This window comes from Chelonia mydas, chromosome 2 (genome assembly GCF_015237465.2).
Source record: "Chelonia mydas isolate rCheMyd1 chromosome 2, rCheMyd1.pri.v2, whole genome shotgun sequence".
Lineage (NCBI taxonomy): Eukaryota > Metazoa > Chordata > Testudines > Cheloniidae > Chelonia > Chelonia mydas.
Genome location: NC_057850.1, coordinates 167,495,297 through 167,515,752, shown reverse-complemented (window position 1 = coordinate 167,515,752; position 20,456 = coordinate 167,495,297). Strand labels below are relative to the sequence as shown.

At 40.3% G+C, this 20,456-nt stretch overlaps 1 protein-coding gene and 1 long non-coding RNA gene across 2 annotated transcripts in view; both read left to right on the top strand.

Moving 5' to 3' along the window:
• The window catches only part of CNTNAP2 (contactin associated protein 2), a 1,647,636-nt gene that overhangs the window by 24,107 nt on the left and 1,603,073 nt on the right, over positions 1-20,456 (top strand). The window lies entirely within an intron of this gene.
• Positions 19,344-19,634, top strand: LOC122464635. The gene is made up of 2 exons (XR_006288835.1): positions 19,344-19,388; positions 19,522-19,634. It is a non-coding gene; the product is annotated as an uncharacterized LOC122464635 (long non-coding RNA).

Here is a 20,456-nt window from a genome sequence, read left to right as displayed (position 1 = left end):
AATGTGATTGGGTGATGAGCTTTCTAGCAAATCTGGCCCCGAGTTAGGATGAGCAGGTCAGAAACCAGAATTTCCATTTTGCATAAATGTTTGATATTTCTAAACTTGTTTTCATCACACATTGGAACAAAAAGCTGTCATTTCAAAGTCATCTTCAAAATGTAAACTCTGAATAAATTCAGTTTGGAATTATTAAAACTAAGTGTTAATAATATCATTAGTTTCATTTTGATAACATAAAGATGTTTTGTTTCAATAATAAAATTAATCCAAAAAAAGTCAAAACAAAACACTCTTTATCCAGATTAAACATTTTGACATTTTCTAAATGAAATTAGAAAGCTGAAATTATTTGTTTTGACTTTTCCCAATGAATCTTATGGAAATTGACACTTCTAGATTTCAACCAAAATAAATTTTCTGACAACTTGTTGTTCTGAGGTGTGGTGGTTTTTTGTTTTGTTTTTGCAGCTCTATTGTGGAGTCTAAAAGGGAGCTTTTGTGTATGCTAAGTACTTGAAAATCTTGCGTTTATAACTAAAAGAAGCAGCAGCCTGAAGTCATTGAGCCAAAACATTGGCTGGTGTAAATTGGGTAGTTAGGCTGACTTGTATCAGCTGAGGATCTAACCCATTATTCTCATCCCAGTTTCCATTTTGGAGGCTGGAAAAAAGAGTAAGAAAAGGACTTGTCCTAAAAACTAGAGTGTCTGAAACAAAAATAAAAAGCAAGAGGGGAGAAGGGCTGGTGCTGCAATACAGCAACTGAATGTGAGAAGCAGTGCTTTCTGAGTGATGGGTTAGTTTAAAAAAAAAACAACAAACCTAGCCTAGAAGATGAATTGCTGAACCTATTCAATTATCTGCCTATGACCATGCAAGAGAGTTATTCCAGTCTAGAGTGGGATTAACTCTTGCTTGCTCTATGGCTCAGGGAGAGAAGAACCTGAATATTGGGAGTGTAGTAGGTTGCTAACTCAATTGTATGATTTATTTTTTTTATACTTCTGTGTGGCTCATCAGTAACCCAGCTCCTCAATGAAGAGTTTTATCTACTTGCCAACCTTAATTTAAAATAGGATGACCACTTCTAAAGTTAGGTTCCACAGGATTTTTAGTTACTGCAAGGTCCAAAAGGTGACAAATGCTTTTGTATTTCAGTGCGAGCTATAGGTACTATTTTGCTTAACTGTGTATTGAGCTGTTGACTCTGGGAGGCAGAAGAATTGTCAATCTTTCTAAACTGGTTGGACCAAAAAAGTAAAAAGTTTGGTTGCAAATTAAGCTGTAATGTGCAGGCTGTTTGACTGGTGTACAGTAGTTAGAATTGTCAACTTGTTTTAGTATCTTTTGATGATTTTTGGCAGATATCAGGTGAAAAAAGTTTAAAATATTTTTCTGATGACAAAAATAGCTACAGATTCCAGTTGGTCAGATTGTACTGACAAAGAATGAATAATCAAGATTGTGTAAATCTCATGTTGGATATATTTTTACAAAATATTCTCCTATTTTATCTCATTCAAATTATTTGGGTGAATTATGTTAGATACTAGCTCAAATTAAGTATTTAATCTGTATAAATTCTCTGGTCCCATGAAGGTGTCTATTTCCACTTCACAAAACATGGGTAAAGAAAAGTATATTGACAATAAGATACAGAACTTGCTGATGTAATATTTTCATATTTTATTTTTAAAAAGTTTTTGCTTTTAATTTTGGAAATCTTCATATTGCATAAGAAAAGCCTGCCCACTAGGCCAATGTAGCTGGGCCACCCAGATGATGCTTAGCACAGGGCTTCCCCATGTGATGGGTGTCATCACCCCCATTTCACAGAGGGGGAAATTGAGGCACAGAGCAGGTGAGGGGCTGGCCCAGTGGGTGCCCGAGCCAGTGTTCAGTGTTCCTGGCTCCCAGACCTGTGCTTAGACAAACACCTACCCCCTTGGCACTCGCTGGGCAGGCTGGCAAAGGGGATGCGGCAGGACAGCTGCAGCCCCTAGTACGAACATTGAACTATGTAACCTAAATTTGACAGCGATAAGATTCATAGTTGTGACCATTTTCATCTAAAATACTGTCTTTCTGAAGTAATGGGGCTACTAAAATACTTCAGCAGATGGTTTAACTACACTTTGCTCACACTGCAAATGTTTTGTTCTTTGGCACTTGATGTTGTGCTGGGGGGTGAGACTTCTGGAAAACAAACCAAAGTTTTCATCATAAGTTAAAACTACACTATATCCTGCTGCTTAGATTCTAAGCTCCTTGGGGTAGGGGCCAACTTATAGTTCTGTGTTTGTATGGCATGTAGCACAATGGGGTCGTGGTCCATGACTAGGACTTGTAGGCACTGCAGTAATACAAATTAATAATAATACCCTATTGCATGTATTGTGTACTGAATGTGTTTGGTAATATGTTGCAGCTATTATAATTTTATACTGAATTATTAATATAGAATTGGAGGTTTAAGATCAATAATTTTTATACACATTCACACTTTATTTGGTTAATCTAAAATATGATAGGAGCAAATTATATTTTCTTTAATATTAGAGCCCCATGTTGCACATGTTTGGAAAGAAATGCAACACTGCTGTTTTTGGAAACCGCTTTTGTGTACTTTACTAATAAAACCAATAGATTTAAATTGATATATTTGGAAAACGCTTGAGTATTTCCTATATGAAGTTGTCATCATGAGGGACTTCAATAAATGGATCTGCTATTGAAAGCTGTCATAGCTAGTGTTATAATTATAGCCATGTACTATAAATTAAGTATTTGCTGCAGTTAACACTGCTTGTTTGTATGTTGTGAACTTCCATGAATGTTTGTAAAAATAATATAGGAAAAGACACAAGCATGCTAATGCTAGAAATGAAACCATTATTTGGCTGTCATGTTCAAAATTGTGGCAAAAGGAATGAGAAGGCCATAATTAAGACTATTTGTTAGCTTGTTGATTTGGTCAGAGAGACACTGTTAACGGGAAACAGGGTTTGAAGCATATTCTAGAAATGCTGGTTTCTTTTTTGTTGCTTGATTTCTCTGCAATTCTATATCTATCTTGGCTTCCCTATTGGACCTAACCACAAGGAGGAAGATGCATATGACTGGTGTCTCGGAAATGAGCCTGTTTAAAAACGTGATCTAATACAAAAACAAATACTGAGAGCAGTGGTATCAAAATTAAGGGCCAAGTCATGCAAGCTGCTGAGTGTTAGTGTAGGTCTCACAGTATTAGCATGAGAGTGACTATGCAAATGTGGTGATGCAATATTCATAATGGAGTGGCTTTGGTAATATCTATTTTAAGGCCCTAAACAGGCCCAGTGTTAATTTTATGTTTCCCTAATCCTGAGTTGAGTGCTTGTGCAACATACATGTCAGGGTGTGTTGTGTCCCCCTTTGTGCTAGGGTTGTGAACCCTCCGGGATTGTCCTGGAGTCTCCAGGAATTAAAGATTAATCATTAATTAAAGATTGTCGTGTGATGAAACTTCCAGGAATACATCCAACCAAAACTGGCAACTTCTAGTTTGTGCCTGTCCGCCCAGGATGTGACAGTTATAGCTTTCTGCATGAGAGTCTGGCTCTTAAAATGAAGACTCATCCTTTTTGGTTTAGGAGGGTCTCAATTCAGTCCTCGGGGTGACTGCTGAAATGGCAACCTCTGTACTACTTGGACAGTTGACAAAAGTGCTGTATCTTCTGACAAACCTGACCTGAGTGCTTATTAAACATTATGTGAGTGTATTCCGTGAAGCACTCCTTCTCTGTTCCTATCAACTTCAATGAGAATTGAGAGCACTCCTCATCTTGCAAGATTGAGCCCAGTGGGATTAAAGTCCCTGGCCGTACAATATAAATCAAAGGTCCAAATCACTATTGGCCATGAAAATTCCTGCTTCATTATTTTACACACTGTTCTAATAATACATGTGAAGTGAATGGGTAATGTAACTTGGCCTAAACCAGATTCCTCCAGTGGCTTTGACTGGATAAGACATACTTTGCTTCCTGTCCTAGACAGGATTGTAGTGTAGCTGTGTCCTGTTAACTTGCTACATTGTGTCCCCGAGGACATTCCTGTAGGGAGTAGGTGAAAGTAATGCTTGTGTATGGTATAGTCTGTAAAGCTCTTATCCACTCAACACTAGTGGTTTACATCTCCACAACCTATCCTTCCACTTCCTCCCAGCACCTGTTAGCTTCCCAATCATCCATACACAGGATTTCACTTTCAAAGGTAGGTAAATATTATTATCCCCACTTTGCACAAGGGAAAAATGACCCACAGAGAGGCTGGTGACTTAACTGAAGTCCAACGATGAACCAGCTGCAAATCCCTTAAAATAATCTACGTGTGTTTTTTGTTTTTTTTTACTCCCTTTCCTCCATTGTAATCCTTGAATCATGCTGCCAACCTTATAAAGGCAATTTTAAAGCAAAGTCAGTATAAACTAATTCATTTAACTCCCTTAAATGACAAGTATGCAATAAATTAAAAAACTCGTACAAAATTTCTTTCTGGTGCATTAATTCTTGCAAATAGAACTAAGTCAAACTGCAATTATTTTCCAGACAAACAGAAATAAATTTACACCTGCTTGCTTTGTAGGTTTGAGGCTGAGCTCTCATTAATAAGAGGGACATTGCTGTCCAGATCATATAGAGAGATGGATATGGAAATAAGTCAAACCTCTCTTTTACTTGAATCAGATTTGATTTTTTAGTAAACAAGCCTACAAAATTAGGCCTCTATTGATATGCTAATAAGTAAGAAAAAAATAACCATGTTCCTTTCTGGATCACAAAATAGCACTAGAGAAGTAGGCCGAATCTTTTTTTTTTTTTTTTTTTTTTTTGCACTCATCCTTCGAGGTGCATCATCAGTTACCATTGATGTGGGCACGTCACAGGATTTTGTTTATCAGTCAAATTTCAACTAAATTAGATCAGATTATTCAACCTGAACATCTACAAAATTAGATCCTATTGATAAAACAGTACAGAAATACAAATGTTACTTTCTGGTACACAGTTTAGTGCCAAATTATCATATTAACTAAAAATTTTCATGTAAAATTCATGTGTAATCAAATCAGATCTGCGCTTGAATCATTCATTTTTTCAGTGTTGCTTTTTTCTCCTTCTCTTTGCTTAAATTGACTGTTCAGACATTCAAGCACTTTGTCATTTATTACATACTTGTCATTTAAGAGGGCTTGAAGACTTAGTTGATACTGACTTCGCTATAATTACAAGGGAGATTTTTCTTACCACCATTTTAAAAAAAAACTGTCAGGGAAAATAAATTAAACAATGCATTCTAAAGAAAATTTTCTGAGCATGAGGCATTATTTTCTTTCCAGTCTGTGTTTGGTCTAGCTGTGTGTGGGGAGGGAAAAATAGATTCATGTCCCCACAGATGTTTGCTTTTTAATCTCCAGATGACTAACATCAGTCTCTCTCAATCCTAACTTAGAAGTTTTACAATAACGGTTCAAGTCAGAGGAGAACAGTGTTTCTATAGATACATCTTAAATTTCCATATTCCCTATGCATAATGTACAGCCAAAGTGAAACTCACAACTGGTTTGAAATGGATAGATGAACTCAGTGAGCAAGCTGTATATAGAAGGAATTCATAATTTGGTTCAAACATGGTGTGATAGAGTCGGATTTTGGGTTCAGCATGGGGATTCATTGAAAGTTATAGCGTTGTCTTTAAAATTGATTTTAAAGTGTCCGCTGATGTTTGTAGACTGACTTTTTAGAAATAATGTCATCTATTATATTATGTATACACATTGCTATGTTGAGATGAGACCCAATAAATTGCCTACATCATTTTGATATCTATCATGTATCAAAATTATTTGATTCCGGACAATAAATATCCAGATAAGAATCCCAGACTCCTTTAGATACTTTGTACTATGTGTATTTAGTACTATTTTCTTGCAATAACTCAATTCCATTTAGCTTAGGGGGGGGACGGATAGCTCAGTTGTTTGCACATTCGCCTGTGTAAGGGGACTGTTGCCCCCTTACTAACATTCAGTGGGGGTGTTTTAGTTGCTAGCTCCCAGTACTAAAAAGGGGGAAGGGTCGATGGGGAATCAGGACCCTGAGACTGACAGCCCCCAGGAACAATGGGGAGAGGCCAATGTTTCAGGTGAGCCTGAATGACAGGGCGGGCAAGCTAATCAGGGAGTCAGCGGGCCAGGGAGGTCCCGTCCTTGGTGTGAGCTAGATTTGCCTGGGTCAGACAGAGTGGGGCCGAGCTAAGGAGAAAGCAGGGGCTCAAGCTGAGCTGGGGAGCAGAGCTGTGCCAGATCCAGAGGGACCAGAAAAGCAGCCCAGAGAGAGCAGACCCTGTCCTGGGAGCAGAGCTGCAGCCCCAAAGCCAGAGGCACAGCCCAGAGAGAGCAGACTTGCCCTGGGAGGAGAGCTGCAGCAACCAGAGCCAGAGGGGCCAGAAAAGCAGCCCAGGAAGCAGGTCAGTGCTGGGAGCAGAGTCACAGAAGCAGCCTGCAGAGTAGACCAGTCCTGGGAGCAGAGCTGCAGCAACCAGAGGCAGAGGGGACAAAGAAGCAGCCCAGGGAGCTGGAGGCAGAGCAGCAGCAGCAGTGCAGAGACAGAGTGGTAGAGCTGGGGCTGGAGCAGTCTGGAGCTGGGTGCGGTGAGCAGCTGGGGAGAGCGAGGGGGACCCTGGGCAGCAGGCCCAGCACAGGGAGACACCTCAGCCAAGAGGCTCTGCAGGCCAGGCTTGGATCGTAACCCCGACAGGGCAGGGGCGACACTGGGAAGAAGGGTCCTACCACTTAAAGCCTGAGAGCGTGTGGCCACCACCAGAGCGAGTGTCCAACCCACAGATCCCTACAGCAAAGCCAGGGCCTGAGAAGAAGGCCTGGGACTTACAAGGAACAGACTGTGAACTGCCCTGACATTCCAGAGACACTGTTTGTGATGTTCCCTGCCACAGAGTGGGCTGATGTGTTTTCTTTAACCTTTCCTATGTTTCCTTATTCTTTTTAAAATTAATTGTTGATTAAATAACTTGCATTTGCTTTAAATTGTATGTAATGGTCAGTGGGTCAGAGAAGTGCCCATTGCAGAGAGAGTACCCCGGAGTGGGGACACCCTAGCCCCTGTCCTAGGTGACCACAGCAGGGTTGGGGGTCCCTTCCAACCATGATAGTCTATGAATTTTGTGAGGTAGGGAAATAATTTTGGTCTCGTTACCAATATCTTGTTGGAATGACAAGTTCATCTAACACAATTTTCTATGCAACCTATACTGTTTTGTAATTAGTTGTTTTGTTTTTAAATCAGCTGTATCAGATTTTGACATATTTGGGTAAGTTGTTCATGGGGGCACTTTTTAATATGATTGAGTTGATATAAACTAGTGTAAGAAGACACACTTCACTGATGCTAATGGTTACACCAGGGTTTAAACTAATCTTTCACCTGCATGGCTCACACTGTTGGTAAAATGCTAGCCTTAATGAAGTCAGTGACAAACTCAGACTTGAGAGGGCCAGGATTTCATCCTTCTTATGCACATGTTTAAAACCCAATTGGAGGGAATGTTCCCATTGGCTTCCACTGAACTTTTTACAAGAGTGAAGTTACTCAAGACCATGAGGGTTTGCTACACAGGGCCCTCTGAATCCGTACGATACTTGAGGCCATTTAGCTTCTGTTGAATTAATGGGAACTTTCCCACTGAAATTTCATGCAAGTAAGGGTGTGTGGGCCTGATCCTAAGCCCATTTACATCAGTGGGAATCTTTCACAAACTCCAAGGCCCTGTGTAAGGTGGTTGCGTTTTTTCCACTTCCATCATACTGGGACAAATCCCACTCACTTTACTAACTCAAGCATTGTTCCTGCACCATAGAATTCAGTGGAAGTTTTGCAAATGACTTCAGTGGAAACAGGACCAAGTCCATGTGGGCAGGATTTGTCCCAATGACATCTGCTACAGCTCCCAAAAAGTGTTGGGTCTCTGTAATGTTTCTAAAACCACATAAACGATTACCAGTAAAACAAGAGATCATAGTCATAGAAAATAACTAGGACTCTATCTTTCACCTCTTCCAAGTGCAGATGACGCTCTACTGTTTAAAGAAACCTCAATATAATAATATACAATTGAATAGCATCTTTGCTTGGTAATCTAAAAATGGTCTACAGACACTGGATCCAACACTGGAATTCTTATGCAAGAAAGCAGTTGCAATGATGTCAATAGGACTAATTGTGTGTTTTAAGGATTAGTCATTTTTAAGGATTGCAGGGTCAAACTGGCAAATTATTTAATCAATCCACCACGTGCACACCCACGTGCACACATGCATTGCTGTGCCCATTTTATAGAGAAGTAAACTAAAACAAGTAACAGATTTCAGAGTAATAGCCGTGTTAGTCTGTATTCGCAAAAAGAAAAGGAGTACTTGTGGCACCTTAGAGACTAACCAGTTTATTTGAGCATGAGCTTTCGTGAGCTCACGAAAGCTCATGCTCAAATAAATTGGTTAGTCTCTAAGGTGCCACAAGTACTCCTTTTCTTTTTTTAAAACAAGTAAGTTATGTGATTTGCCAAAGGCTACACAACTCAGTAGGGGAGTTGGGAAGTGTCTTGTGTTCTTGTTTCCTGCTCTAGTTAGACAATACCCCTTCCATATACAAATCTAGTTTTTCCTACTGTTGTGCTGTACAGGTCACACTTTATAACATACTTTTGAAAAGTTAAAATACCCTGTGAGAGTGGAGGGGAAGAGGTACCTCTTAAAACACTGAATTTCTGAACTGAAAAAGACAAAGATGAAGCTGCTAACGAGCAATTTGACTTAATAGCACCATTCATGTTGCTTATTCACCCCCTCTCTCCACCCTCTTACACAATGAAGGCTTGTGACATCTGAAAATGGGTATTAACTGACATTCAAAGCAGCTTTCAGAGCCAATTTATAGCAAAGGGGGTCACCACTCCTCTTTCAGCATCAAGGTGGAAGGAGCAGGGAAGCAGCCAAATCAGGAGATCTAATTCTCCTCACAAAAAAAAAAAAATGCTTTGGAATGTAGCTGAGCGAGCCAAAGGAAGAGCAGGAGAGATAGAAAGGGCACGTTTCTGGACTTACCTTCCAAAACCTAGGGAAGGGGAACAAGAGAGATCCACCCACTCTTCTCTACAAAGTAGGGAGGAGAGAAGAACATCAATTGCCAGGTTGTGTTTTAATACTCCCTCTGGCTCTGAGTGACTTCAGAGTATGCTCCAGGGCTGTCTCAAGTTACCCTAAGGAAGCATTTATCTCCTCCTCACACTGAGCAGGAAAGGGTTTGGGATGGTGGCAGAAAAACAACCTACAATGCAAGTTTGGAGCAAGCTTAGTTTGCAGTTGATGGGAGAGTGTAGAGGTAAAGCCACTGGTGGGTGAACAAATGGTTATGAAGCTAGTATGGATGGTCCTCAGTTTGGTTAATTTAAAATGTTCTTATATCAGCAATCATTAATAACCATCACAGATTTGACAGTTTTCAGAGTAACAGCCGTGTTAGTCTGTATTCGCAAAAAGAAAAGGAGTACTTGTGGCACCTTAGAGACTAACCAATTTATTTGAGCATAAGCTTTCGTGAGCTACAGCTCACTTCATCTGATGCATACTATGGAAAGTGTAGAAGATCTTATTATATACACACAAAGCATGAAAAAATACCTCCTCCCACCCCACTCTCCTGCTGGTAATAGCTTATCTAAAGTGATCACTCTCCTTACAATGTGTATGATAATCAAGTTGGGCCATTTCCAGCACAAATCCAGGTTTTCTCACCCCCTGTTGCAATTCAGGCTGTAACAAAGAGAGGAAAAGGAACAAAGCAGTCGAGAGTATGGAGCACTTGTGGAAGGGGACATGAGCGATGGAGAGAACAAATCAAGATGAAGTTGTGGAATGGTGCAACAGCCTTTCTAGCTCAGTAGTGTTTTATCTTCATAGAAATTACAACACCAGATTGAACCAATTGGTTTATGGAACTAGATCAACTTTCCGCAACTGGTACCAGATGCTTCACGAGAAAGCAGATTTTAATCCTAATGCAGGAGGTTATTTATCAGTGTCCTAGTAAGAATACAGTGTTCAGAACCTAATTCTTATCCTTATTTTTATGGGGATCAAAGTAGCTGCTATATTATTCCTAGCTTGTCTCCTGTATTCTCCAATTGAGGTAATCCACATACCCTATCATGACACATGTTCTTCTTCTGAAGGCTGTTTGTAAGGCAGCATCCGTGGGTCTGTTTGCAGGGCTGTCATGACTGTGGATTCTGAATCTATTATGTTTTATTACATATTTTAGTAGGAATTATGACTTTCCTTGAGTCGAAAGTCAAGAGCTTCAAGCACAGAAATAAATAATGCTTAGAACCTTAGTATGTACAGATTTAAAAAAATTGGTAAATGTAATTATTCCCACTTCACAGCTAGGGAAACTAAAAAATAGAAAAGTTAGGTTCACACAGCAAGTCAGTGGTATAGCCAGGAATAATATCCAGTTGTCCTGACTCCAAGTCCCATTCTGGTGCTACATTACTTTTCCCAATTATTGTACTTGAGCATTAGGATGTGTGAGGTGCAGTGTACGTATGGTACTTAAATAGGGAGGACCCCTTGGTTTACTGATAGAAATGTATAGGACATACATCTTTCAAAGTGTAAGTTCCCTTAGGCACCATCATTTGCTGCCATATTTGGACCATTATGATGCAACATAAAAAATACTATTCCTAGTTTAAGAACTACCAAAAAATCAGGTGTTCGCAGACAGCATTTGCAGTTTGCTGACAGCATTTGCAGCTCTGTTGGGAAGTTCTGCTATGGAGAAAGCCAGTCAAGGAGAAGGCAAAAATCAAACCCACTAGAAAATATATGTTCCACTGACTTTCAATGGGACTTGTGGTCCTAAGTTACTTAGGCTGGGTTTTTAAAAGGGTCGTATGGATTTTAGGCACCCACATCCTATAGAAAACTAATGGGAACAGGCCACCTAATTCCTGTAGGCTTCTTTGAAAATGTTGAAGACTCTGTGGCTCAAAAGTTTGTCTCTCTCACACCAACAGAAGTTGGTCAAATAAAATACATTACCTCTCCCATCTTGTCTCTCTACAATCCTGGGACCAACATTACTACAAATACATTGCACACAATTTGAAGCCTTTGGCACATTTGAAAATTCCACCCTACGTTCCTAAACATGAAATTAGAAACCTAGCTTTAGGCATCCAGGTTTGAAAAAAATGTCCCATGTTCCCTCTCTGAAATGCAGTAGAGTTCTGTTTTTAAATGTGGAATCCTTGTCATATCCCTTGGAGAGCAGGGTAGTCCAACCTTGCCTTGAGTTTTTGTTGTGTATATTGAGTTCTTGTTGATAGGAGTATTATATATAGTAGCAATCTGACATGAAGGATGTAGTAGCTGATTTCATCCCCTGTACTTTTCAGACTGTACTTTCCAACTCCTTGCCCTGCAGCATTCTTTGTGCTGCCTGGGAAGCATGCATGTGCGGATACTTTCATGGAGCTGCCTCAAAGTCCATCCTGACTATATGCTTTGACTCAACGTTTTCCTGTGCTCCTGCGTCTAATTATTACAGGAAGTCTGGAGAGATTAATATCCAGGTAGGATCTAAATTATTCAACAACCCTGGTACCTAGCATCCTGAAAACCTCTATAGCTTTTAACAAGAATGAGACTGCAATACAACTATCTCTTTCTCCCTCCAGCAAAAGTCTGCCAACACTATTCAGTGAGTAGACAAAGTAGTTTCACTTCAAAATGGGGAAAAATTTATTCCTAGCAGTTTGAATTTGCCTGTGAGAGGAAGTTCTTTACTGGGATGTACCTTACCCTGGGCTGTGTAAATTGAAGATGCTTCTGAAGGCTCTGCTGTGCTGTTGCCTTGCCCTTCTTTCTCAGTGTGAATCTCCTCTGTTCTCAGGCAGAAGAGGAAAGTATATATCCTCTCCTATTTGAAAACATTGTATATGTATGAATGGGAGAAGGGAGGCTTCTGCTATGGGAAATATAGATGGAGAGAGGCTAAGGATGTAAATCAGTCCTGAGAGAGCGGGAAAATGGCACTTAGGTAAATGTGAAGTGGTCTGTCATTTGCCCCTGCGAGCAGAAAAAAGAAATTTCTCACCAACTTTTATTCCTTTAATAAACTGCAGGTAGCAGTTAGAACATCCTTGCAGCTTCCTAAAAACCTGGAGGGATGCTGGGATTATGATTTCTGCCCTTTTCTCATGACCCTTGTATTTCCTTACCACTTTGTACCTGATAGTTTATGATCTAGAAAAACTGCATTATTATGGTACTGACTATAGAAAATGTTAGCACAATATAACCTGTATTAGTCTGTAAATTCGCCACATTATTTTTCAGAAAGCCAGTTTATGAAATTGCTTTATTTTTATCATTGACTTTGGTGTTGATCTTGATATCAGGTATAACTTGAGAGGAATGTAATTTGATTTTTAAAAATAACAATGTTTTGTAATCCAAAACATACTAAAGAATTCTCTAGTGTTTTGTATACCAGACACTTATTTTCCCCATCTTTTTCTTGCATATAACAAAAACATGCATTATGTTTATATCTGATCTCCATTTTCCCACTTGCGCCAATGAAAACAGTGGGAACAAAGTAGAGGAGATGTTTTTCATCTTGCTGTGATTTAGAACTTGGCATGTATGTTACCAAAAGTGATTAAATGAATGATAGGCAAGGTTCACACATTTCCCAGGCATTTGTTAGGAACTTCAGTGCTGCAGTCTATATACACATTAGTTGTTTTAACTCTTGGCTCTGTCCATTCTCCCACATTCTTGAAGTGTCCTATTCACTTAGGCCAAGGTATTCATAAGCAACTATTGATTTTTGGAGCTCCTACCCTCTGAAAGGTATCTCATGTTGGGCATCCAGAAACTTAGGCACCCCAAATCTCTAGTCACTCTTGAAAACATTGACCCTACAGCCTACCACAAACAGCACAAAACTTCACTAAAGGTAATGAGAGAGAGAGAGTGGTGCTACATAGCTATATTCAGAACCCACAGTTAACAACTTAAAAAAACCCTGAAAGCAAGTGCTTAGATTCCTTCTAGTAACTCACACGCTAGCCTGTCCTAATTAACTTCTATTGTGATGTATTCCACACTAGCTCAGTAAAGTAGTGAGTCTATTGATTTGTGTTACAAGTATTCCCTTTTGGCTTCTGCTAAATTATTTGTCATGCCTGTCACGGGGGTGTTGTGGACCCAGGACCTTGGTTGGCCCAGTGCGGGGTTGGTACATCCCATCACACAAGCATTGGGTCTCCCTGTGCAGTCAGGCAATTGCAATAAGGAGGGCTCAGGACCCCTGGTGGGGACAAACAGTCAATCAATCTGCAGTCCCTGGGCGGGGCAGAGCAAAGCACAGTCTATGGCCCATGAGCCTCCTGGCTGGGGCTGGCAATAGCAGTTGGGGTTCGAAGCCTCTGGGCAGGACAGAGCAAACGATCAGTCTGTAGCCCCTGAGCAGTGCAGGGCAAAGCAAACAGTATTCACCTCTAGTGGCAAGTGTGTGTCTGTGTGGAGCGGGGAGGTAGAGGAGCCCAGGCCAACCCTACTCCACTGGGTTCTGATCCAGGGCCCTGTGAAGCCAGGAAATTCCCAGTTAAGATTTCAAGCATCGACTTCTAATATATTCCCTGGGTCATTTCCTATGGCCAGGTGCATGTCCGGCATCTCCTTGGCTGGCAGTGGCTTGGCATCTCAGTCAGTCTCTGCAGTCAGCTGGTGGTCCACAGCATAGTCCGGGCCCATGGTTCTTACCATTTGGAGAGTCACAGATGCCTCTGCAGGAGTTTGAGCACACATCGCTCCCCCCTCATCCTCCTCAGCCACCCAAACTGAGCTGGGCTGCCTCCTTTTATCTGTCCCTTCCACCTGGAGCAGGCACAGCAGGGGCAAGAGGGTGTGGTCTCCTGGGCCCACAGTGATTGGTCAGGCCCTATTGGCCTGGTGCAGAGTTGGTACACTCCGTCACAATGCCCCACACATGCAGTAGGAGGATTTCTATTCTCTACCATGTATCTATATCTGTCTGGGATGGAAACTGCTGCTGATTTCTTCCTAAAGCCTCCATTTCTTCCATAAAGTCTCCAAGTTGAATTCCTCTAGATTTGTCACCTGGCTTTAATACTGCTGACCATAGTATTGTTGACACATCTTTGGTGCCGAATAGTGGGTAGACAGAGTTGCATGAGTACCCCTTTTTAATAACTATGTCCCACATAGTGATTTAGGGCAGTTTCTCTTCTGCCTGTGGGTCTCTTTTAAGTATCCCCAGGTCTACTTTCTCCCCGTAAAATAGATACTAAGCAGCAGCAATGTGAGTAGATAAATTATTGGTGAACTATTTAGGCAACTGAGTTCAATCACTAGCATTTGTTACTTTTAAAAACTGATCTTTTGAAATAGGCAACTAAATTATTACCATTTTATTATTCAAATAATGGAACATAGGACAAAAACGTTTTGTTACCAAGCATGGCACTCCTCCTGTTGGGCAGTCTTCATACCCATGCTAACCTTAGCCATCTTCTTCTGAGCACCAGTTGGCCAGGGGTAACCCTTGACTGAGCTTCCAGTATATCACTACTTAATCAACCTCTGTGGTCTAAGTCAGTCTTCTATTCTATGAGACATCCAACAGTATGTATTATATAAGCACAGAAGTTGTGAACTCCAATTCTGGTTGTAGTAAACAAAAGTGATAATTGGCTTAGGACAAAGGGGAAATTGCTATGTGTATATATATAATTGCAAATAAACGCATCTAATCAGATTCTACAAAAGCACCACAAGGTGTATACAAAGCCGGTATTACAAAGTCTGGAATTTTTGCCGACATAGTTGTCTTCACTGGAGTTCCTCCAGATTTAAACTGGTATAATTAGATCAAAATCTGGCCTAATGTCTTCAATTTAAGGATTTGGGTTTCAGAGAGATCCTTGAACTCCAAGATGACCTGTTGAGAGAAAGTCTCAGCTCTTCTAGATAATCATTGTCCCCTTCCTCTTTTGTTTATGAATGTCCTGTCATATAGCAGTTTTGTCCACTGAAGTAATGATAATGTTCACTTGATTCACCATTGTTAAAGGATTTTGATTTGTGATCAACACACAGTGATCATGATCAAAACACAGTAGAACAATATTCTTTCAATCTTTAGGTTACTTTGAGTACAATGCTGGTGTTTAATAGCTGTTTCTTTTCCTGTTGCAATGTTTACAAGAGAACTGATATGCATTTAATAAAAGGTTTCCTTGCCCAATTCATTGACTAAGTTTGATCATCAGGTGTTTGCATAAAAAACTTATAAGTGTGTTGGTTGTCTTCAGTCCCTCTTGAGAGAACGCTTCAAATGCAAATGGTAGCCAGTCCCTATTTTCAGGCAAGATAATAGTATAACATACAGAACACGAGTTAAAATCCCTAAGATTTATATAGCAAGGACCGTAACAAACTGAAGAGACATCAAATGTCACACATTCTAGAGTGATTTGTGTTGTAGAATCAAATCAAAATATTAAATCATTATAATGTAATACTGCTACCTCCATGTTCAGTTTGATATGCACAAGGGAATTTGAACTGAAGATCTCTTTGATAATCATCTCTGTGTACTCCACCCAGTGCTCTCTTGCTGCCATTTTAAAATTGATTATATTACTGTAGCACCAGGAAAATCCAGGCCTAGACCAGCACCCCACAGCGCAAGGCTCAGTATAAAAACACAACAAAAATTGCCCTTGCCTCAAGAAGCTTACAATCTAAGTATAAATCAACAAATGTCACATTGTAAACAGTGGTTTCAGCACACCATTGTCTGACCGGACCATTGTCAATCTTTTTGTAGGTATCATGACAAAGGATTCTGAGGAGGGATTTGAAGCCTGATAAACATCTGCAAAGCTTTCTTATTATAGAGAGTGCATCCCAAGCATGAGGGACAGCACTGGAGAAAGCACAAAGGTGCTTGTCTGAAAAATTAATAAGTGGGCTATAGAGACCGCCACATGGGCTGACCAGAGGTGAGCTTCAACAGCTCGGTAGCAAATGAAAGGTGATCGGTAGGGTGGGGAGTGGCCTTGAAAATAAATACAAACAGCTTATGTTTGATGTAATAGAGAAGAGAGAGTCAATGGAGAGATGTCAGGAAAGGGTTGACATGGTCAAAACTACAGGCCAGGAAAATGATTTTGCAGCAGCATTCTGATTAAATTCTGAATCTTGAATCCGGCAAGATTGCATTTGTCAAGACCAGAGAGAAGAATGTTGCAGTAATCAAGACATGAGATAAGAACTCAGATGAGAGTTTTAGTTATGTAGATATCTTAGCAATGTTATGTGGAAATAATTGGCAAGATTTAGACAACCTGGATTTGAGGATGTAGAGAGAGGTCTGAATTGAAAATGTCCAGGTCATGGGTCCAAGTGACAGGTAGGATGGTGTTGTCCACAGTGATCAAGAAAGGAGGAAGAAGGGAGGGCTTTTTGGGGAAGGTTAAAAGCTGTTTGTTAGCCATGTTGAGCTTGAATGGTTGGTTAGATTAAGACAAGTCTGTTGTAGAGAGAGATTTGTGAGTCATCAGCGTAGAAGTGGTAGTTGAATGTGTGTTTGTAGGCAAGATTACCCAGAGATAAGGTGCAGAGGGATAAAAGGGGAACAAGGACAGAACTTTGTGGAACTTCTGGAGAAAATTGGAGGGGAAATAGGGAGGATCCTCTGAAGGAGGTAGGAGGAGAACAGGAGATGATAGAACCATAAAAGCTAAGGAAGAACAAGACTTGAAAAAGAAAAGCATGGTGGTTGGTGTCAAAGGCAGCTTCCAGGTCAAGAAGGATGAGGATGGAATGGAATACTGGTTCTGAGCTTTAGCTAGGAGGAGGTCATTAGAGACTTTAGCAAAAGTGGCTTCAGTCAACCAAGAGGCAGAAACTGAATTGGGCAGGGGTTAGGATGGAACTGAGGAGCGGAACTCCAGATAGTGATTATAAATGGTGCTCAATGAGCTTAGAGATGAAAGGGAGATAGAGGTAGTTGGAGAGGAAAATGTGGTCAACAGTGAGCTTTTTTTAAAATGGGAGACTAAAGCATGCTTGTATTGTGAGGGGAAAGAGCCAAAGGAGAGCAAAAGGTAAAGCAGCGGACAATAGTGGGTTGGAAGGAGGTTAGGGGATGGGATGGGGTCATTGGGGTAAATGGAGGGGTTAGAGGAGGAGACCACACAAGAAACTTATGCATCTGTGATGGGGAGGGAGGCTAGAGTTGAAGGACAGGAAGAGAAGGCAATCTGAACTTGAACGTACCATTGAAAGCAAGGGAATATGTTTGGCACCACAACAATGTGCAGATCCAAGATGAACCTGGCATGGGGTCTGATCCTACAAATCCTCACTCATGAGAAGTTTAGAGTAAATGAGACTTTTCAAAAGTACTCACGTTAGTAGAGATATGTAGATTGAGCTCAGCAGAGAAGCAGTTCATATCCATTTTTCCCAAAGTTATCAATTTGTTTAATAGTCATGAGGCACTATGGGCTCAGAATATTAGCTAATTTATGATAGTTACTGTTTTAAAATTATAAACAAATCCGTGGAGGTTGGTGGCTAAGGTGGCAGCTAGTTTGACTTTTAATATGGGCTGTAACAAGTTCAAATCATGTTGAGGTAGTGTGTTCCTTTAAGAAAATTTAAAAAAGCTACAGGTGCAGAGGAGCATGTGGTTCGGAAATCCCTCAGGGGAGGATCTATTAATAGAGAATCTCTATGTCCTACTGAGGACGAGAGGATGGAAAATGATAAAATACAGGCAGGGTCTGATCAGAAACAGTCAAATAAGAGTCCCATTCAATTACATTGTGTAGTGGCAAACAGATAAAAGGAGACGAGTTTTTAAAGTGCTTATATACCAATGCTAGAAGTCTAAATAATAAAATGGATGAACTAGAGTGCCTTGTATTAAATGAGGATATTGATATAATAGGCATCACAGAAACTTGGTGGAATGAAGATAATCAATGGGATACAGTAATATCAGAGTACAAAACATACCTGAAGGACAGAACAGGTTGTGCTGGTGGGGGAGTGGCATTATATGTGAAAGCGTAGAATCAAATGAAGTAAAAATTGTAAATGAATCCAACTGTACCATAGAATCTCTATGGTATGAAATTCCATGCTCTAATAATAATATGAATATGGCGGTAGTACTGACCAGGCTGATGATAGTGACTGTGAAATGCTTAGGGAGATTAGAGAGGCTACTAAAATAAAAAACTCAATAATAATAATGGGGAATTTCAATTATCCCCATGTTGATTGGGTACATGTCACCTCAGGGATGGAGAGAGAAAGTTTCTTGACACCTTAAATGACTGCTTCTTGGAGCAGCTGGTCCTGGAACCCACCAGAGGAGAGGAAATTCTTGATTTAGTTCTAAGTGGAGCACAGGATCTGGTCCAAGAGGTGAATATAGCTGGACCGCTTGGTAATAGTGACCATAATATAACTAAATTTAATATCCCTGTGGCAGAAAAAACACCACAGCGGCCCAACACGGTAGCATTTAATTTCAGAAAGGGGAACTACAAAAAAATGAGGAGGTTAGTTAAACAGAAATTAAAGGGTATAGTGCCAAAAGTGAATTCTCTGCAAGCTGCGTGGAAACTTTTTAAAGACACCATAATAGAGGCTCAACTTAATGTATACCCCAAATTTAAAAACATAGTAAGAGAACCAAAAAAGAGCCATCGTGGCTAAACAACAAAGTAAAAGAGGCAGTGAGAAGCCAAAAGGCACCCTTTAAAAAGAGGAAGTTAAATCCTAGTGAGGAAAATAGAAAGGAGCATAAACACTGGCAAATGAAGTGTAAAAATACAATTAGGAAGGCCAAAAAAAAAATTTTTTTTGAGGAACAGTTAGCTAAAGACTCAAAAACTAATAGTAAATGTTTTTGTTTTTTTTTTTAAGTACATCAGAAGCAGGAAGCCTGCTAAACAGTCAGTGGGGCCCTGGATGACTGAGGTGCTAAAGGAGCACTCAGGGATGATAAGGCCATTGCGGAGAAACTAAATGAATTCTTTGCATCAGTCTTCATGCCTGAGGATGTGAGGGAGATTCCCAAACCCGAGCCATTCTTTTTAGGTGACAGATCTGAGGAACTGTCCCAGATTGAGGTCTCAGTGGAGGAGGTTTTGGAAAAAAATGATAAATTAAACAGCAATAAGTCACCAGGACCAGATGATATTCACCCAAGAGTTCTGAATAGGGTGACCAGATGTCCCAATTTTATAGGGGCAGTCCTGATATTTGGGGCTTTTTCTTATATAGGCGCCTATTACCCCCAACCCCTTGTCCTGATTTTTCACACTTGCTATCTGGTCACCCTAGTTCTGAAGGAACTCAAACGTGAAATTGCAGGACTACTAACTTTAGTCTATAACCTATCCTTTAAATCAGATTCTGTACCAGATGACTGGAGGATAGCTAATGTGACGCCAATTTTTAAAAAGGGCTCCAGAGGTGATCCCAGCAATTATGGGCCTGTAAGCCTGACTTCAGTACTGGGCAAACTGGTTGAAACTATAATAAAGAACAATATTGTCAGACAGATAGATGAACATAATTTGTTTAGGAAGAATCAACATGGTTTTAATAAAGGGAAATCATGCCTCACCAATCTACTAGAATTCTTTGAGGGGGTCAACAAGCATGTGGACCAAGGGGATCCAATGGATATAGTGTACTTAGATTTTTCAGAAAGCCTTTGACAAGGTCCCTCACCAAAGACTCTTAAGCAAAGTAAGCTGCCACGGGATAAGAGGGAAGGTGCTCTCATAGATTCGTAACTGGTTAAAAGATAGGAAACAAAGGGTAGGTATAAATGGTCAGTTTTCAGAGTGGAGACAGGTAAATAGTGGTGTCCCCCAAAGGTCTGTTCTGGGACCAGTCCTATTCAACATATTCATAAATGATCTGGGAAAAGGGGTAAACAGTGAGGTGGCAAAATTTGCAGATGATACAAAATTACTAAAGATAGTTAAGAACCATGCATACTGCAAAGAACTTCAAAAGGATCTCTCAAAACTGGGTGACTGGGCAACAAAATGGCAGATGAAATTTAATGTTGAGAAATGCAAAGTAATGCACATTGGAAAGCATAATCCCAACTATACATATAAAATGATGGGGTCTAAATTAGCTGTTACCACTCAAGAAAGAGATCTTGGAGTCATTGTGGATAGTTTTCTGAAAACATCCACTCAATGTTCAGCGGCAGTCAAAAAAGCTAACAATAATTAAGAAAGGGATAGATAATAGGACAG